Raw genomic sequence first — 5,015 nt, forward strand, 5'->3', positions numbered from 1 at the left:
GGGAGGTACGCTGTTTACTTGTCAGTCAAAAGCAATAGCACTAACTCCTGTCTTGCCACTGGACGACACGTCGGCATTCCGGCTGGATGTCGATCCTGACAGCAACCTGTTAATATACTCCATCGTCACGGAGGATGATATTGCGTCTCCTCCTGCATGCGAAGTACACTCTTGTGAGGAAACAACCGATGACTCTTCCAAAGGTGACATGCCGTCACCACCCGATGAAGACCTGTACAATGTCGCCGAACCATATCCTGGTTTCCATGCACAGGTAATACAACTACTGTCGGAGACTGATGCTCTTGTCAATGACACTGAACGCCATCAGTTGAGAGAATTGTTTAACAAACACAGTGAGATCTGGTCGACAGACTCGCTGGATTGCGGGGTTACGGGTATCCATGTGGTGCGTATTCCTAAGCCACCCGGAGCAACTCCTACGTTCGTTAGACAATACAAAATCCCGCTCGCAGCATACGCAGCAGTACAAGAGATTATCGATTCCCTTATTAGCTAAACGGATAATCAGGGAATGTAACAGTACGTACAGCGCTCCCGTGTGGCCCGTTCTGAAACCAACGGGTAAATGTCGTCTTACCATTGACTATAGACAACTCAACAAACTGGTTCCGTTGTCTCGTTGGCCAATGACACAGCTCGACCAAGAGTTGCCAAAGGTGGCAAACGCCAAGTACTTCTCCACCGTCGACGTGGCAAATGGTTTCTGGACCATGACAGTCGACCCGCGTGACCAACACAAGTTGGCTTTCTCTTTCTCGAACAAGCTCTTCACGTTCAATCGTTGCCCATTCGGTGTATCGCGAACTCCCCTCAGAGTTCAACATCTTCCTGCACAAGGCGATGCCAGAGCGCAGCCTCTAGGGGACGATAATTTACGTGGACGACGTTCTCATGAGAAGTGAGACTTGGTCACATCACCTCAATGAAATGGACCACGTTCTCACCCAACTCGGGACTGCAGGGGCTAAGTTGGCCATCATGAAAGGACAATGGTGCAGGACCAAGGTAAACTACGTTGGGCTTCTGGTGGGTGCCGAGGGCATCCTGCCACAGTCTAACCGAATCCAAGCAGTCCGCAACATCAAAACACCTACAAACCTTCACGAGGTGCGCAGCTTCTTGGGAGTATGTAATTACTCCCGTCAATTCATCGAAAACCTACTGCCGACTTGTCAAAACCGTTGACTCACCTTCTTCAGAAAGACACCCCATTCGTTTGGGATGTCACTCACAACGAAGCGGTGGCTTCCTTGAAAAAACCTGCTTTGCGAGGCACCCTGCCTGGTATACCCCAACAAAGACAAGACATTCTTTTTGGAAGTCGGTTTCTCAGAGCACAGCCTTAGCGCTGGGTTGTACCAAAAAATACGACCAAGACAAACGTGTGGTTGCTTACGCGAGCAAAACACTCAACCCCGCCGAACACAAATACTCAGACTGCGAAAAGCGCTGCTGTCGACAGTCTGGGCGATCAAACACTTCACCAGTTATGTCGGCGGACAAAAGGTGATCATAGAAACATGTCACCAGCCTGTGACTTTCTGAAAAGCCAACGAATCCGTGAGGGTGCTGTACACAACAGCAGGATAGCGGCTGGCTCATGACGCTGCAGAGCCATGATGTAGTAATCAACTACGCAAAAGCAAAGAACCTGCCTTTGGGCAGTGCTTTGGCGGTGTGTCAACACTGTGGTGACCGATGAAACCGACTCCGGACCACCCCGCGTGACATCGCTCCGCCATTGCCTTCGAACCATCACTATTTCGAAGAGAACGTGTGTCTCGACATGCCGATGGCATTTGTAGATGGCTGTTCTTACCGCCATCTAGACCACTTGCAAGCTGGGGTGGGATTGGTATGGCACAACGACATTCCGTGCAAACCACTTCAATTTCAGCTTGGCAACAAGACCAGCCAGTTTGCAGAAGTGGCTGGCGTGCTGATCACCCCCTGCAAACAGCGGTGAAACACGAATTGGCAGAACTGGCGATCTGCACCGACTCAAACTACGCGAGACTCACCTTCTTATGCCACTTGCCGTTTTGGAAACAAAAGCACATGACTACTTCAAGTGGTAAAGAGGTGAAAAACAAAGAGCTCATTCTAGCTTGTGATGATCTCATCACCAAACACGACATACAGGTGTATTGGAAGAAAGTCAAGGGACACTCCAAATCACCTGGTCGTGACAAACTTAGCAACGACCATGCTGACAGCATGGCGAAATCTGGTGCAATTCACAGCACCCCTTGGGTGTTTGCTGCTCGAGACCGAAAAACCCACTGAGGAAGCTATGGTGTCTCCGGTAACGCCAGTAGCCATGTAGCACCATGGAAAACGTCGTCGCACAAACATAATGTGTTGCTAACGCATTCATTCATGAATGGCGACCTGGTAGCAATGCAACACCAAGATGAGTCCCTCGCCACTTTGATGGCATTCCTGTCGGATCCTGTCAACCACCCAGTGTCCGAACTGGCTTTGGCAGGTTCACACGACTTATGCGTTCACTGTACGCAACCAAACAGCAATTCACACTTGTAGATTACCTATTGGTATATGTTTCAGAAACCGACACCGCTCGAAGGTGGGTGGTTCCTTAAACAAAGAGGGGGGATAATGATAGCTCATGCCCACGACGAGCCATGTGGAGGCCATAGGGGTCAAGGCTACATGTGAAACATTGCGACAGGTGGCCCACTGGCCTCACATGGAACAAGACGTGGCACGATACGTGAGGGGGGTGTCTAGTTTGTTGCCAGTTTCAAACCCACCAAGCCACTTCACAGAGCACCCTGCAACGCAAGGGTGTGTCTTACCCCTGGAGCTCGATCCAGATCGACTGGGTCGGCCCAGTTGCCAGGTCGGCCAGAGGCAACAAGTACCTCCTCACAGTGACTTGCGCATTCACAAAGTGGGTGGAGTGCCTGCCGACGACCAATGATACAGCGGAAACCACTGCCGTTCTTTTGCTAAACCACGTTTTCAGTCGTTTCGGCCTGCCAGGGAGAAACCGTGGACAGCGACAGAGGAACCCACTTTTCGGCAGCTGTAATGACCGAACTGTGGAAGCTCCCTGGGAGTCAAAGCTAAACTCCACGTCGTGTACCACCCTAGGAGCTCGGGGGGTAGAAAGGAGCAACCAATCAATTGTCAGAATCTTGAGGAAATATGTGGCAGCCAACCACAAAGATTGGGACCTCAAACTCCCATTGGTACTGATGGCAATCAGAGCCACACGCAACAGGTCTACAGGAATGACACCCTTTGAGATGATGACGGGCCGGCAAATGACCCTTCCACTGCATCTCCTGTACCAACCGGGGAGATGTCGCCCGCAGCCACCGCCTACGGCTCATCAATACGTAACCGACTTGCGGAACCATCTCCAGACTACCATATGGTACGCTCAAGGACAATTGGAAAGAAGTGCAGAAGGTGACAAGACCTATTACGACAAAAAAGCCTCACACCAGGTGTTCGAGGTCGGGAGATAAGGTGTGGTACTACATATACACCAAACCCGCGGGCGTCGCAACAAAGTTCCTGCCCCACTGGACGGGGCCACACGAGATTGTGGTGAAGCTATCACCTGTAGCTTACCAGATCAAAATCAGCAAAGGTCGACAAAACGCCACATTAAAGTGGGTCCACCGGAACCAAATCAAGTTGTACACTCCCCCATGGGAATAGAAGGGTGCTAGCCAGCACCGAATAGATAAAAACCCTAGCAAAAAACCAGAGGTACTAAGAAAATTCTAAGTACCCTCAGCTGATCCCCTTCCAGGAGACCAGTACGTTGCACCTAATATCTTTTTATTCTCTTCCCAGCTACCAGATATACATCTGTTGTCACTAGTGATATCGTCCTGCGCTGTACTGATTAAAAATAAGAAAAACAGAAAAATAGTTGTCAAAACAATTTTTGTTTTACGAATACAAATAACTGAAATAATCCAACAATCTCTGATTATGCGTTTCTGTAGGATGGAGTTCCTTTGGATGATCCTGACACTCTGCGCCCTGGTCAAAACCAACCCAGCAGACGTAATCACGAACGGACCCCACGGGAATCGTTCTCCCGACGATCCAGGACTCCTCATAACTAACTGCAGAGTACACACGCAGAGGGTATATGTCCGCCCTAGATGCAGAGAATGTGTACCGCCAACACATTCCACCTGCGGCGCATGAGTTGGGCCGGGGCTGACTGGACCAGCCAGGCAATTAAGCACGCCCAGCTAGACACTGCCCATATGTTGGCCCAACTCCAAAAGTTCACAGTAACCCAGTCAGAACTAGCTGAGCCCAGGCGAAAAAAAAAACGATTCGTCGGGCGCTACTATCGATAGGGGCAGCCGTAGGGTCACTATTTGCCCTAGGTACCACCCGTCAACGCAGTCAGTCTAGCCACAGTCAAGAGGAATGTTAGGGAGATTACTGAAGAGATGCCACTTATCCAGCAGCAGATGAAGGCACAGGCCCTTAGGTTGCAACATGTGGGAAAGTCTCTCCAGGACACTATTCTGGTGGTCAACACACACGCTACTCTCCTGAACAAAACTATCCTGTCTGTAGGAAAGCTAGCAGAGGTCATGAACCATGACTATGCCCATGTCCAATTGGTTCGATTGTTACTGGAGGATTTTCTCCGTGAAGTTAGCTCTTCTATGGACCACTTGGCCATGAATAGAATCCCCTCATATCTAGTGCCCCTCTCAATGGTGCACGACATATTGACCTCAGCTACTTCAACCACGATAAGGCCGTTAGAGTCACATTTGGCCTATAGTCTGGGGTCGGCCATCCCAATACACGTTGATGTTGATCGTAATGAAGTGGGTTTTCTACTGACGCTGCCGGTTGTTGAACTGGAGAATATCTATAGATTGAAAACGGTTCTCAATGTAGGATTTTGGCGCGACAGTACCACGTAAAGATTGCCACACCCCAGTTGTAGCTTACCAGGAAAACAACCCAGATTTCTATCT

The sequence above is a fragment of the Salmo salar genome, unplaced genomic scaffold (genome assembly GCF_905237065.1).
Source record: "Salmo salar unplaced genomic scaffold, Ssal_v3.1, whole genome shotgun sequence".
Lineage (NCBI taxonomy): Eukaryota > Metazoa > Chordata > Actinopteri > Salmoniformes > Salmonidae > Salmo > Salmo salar.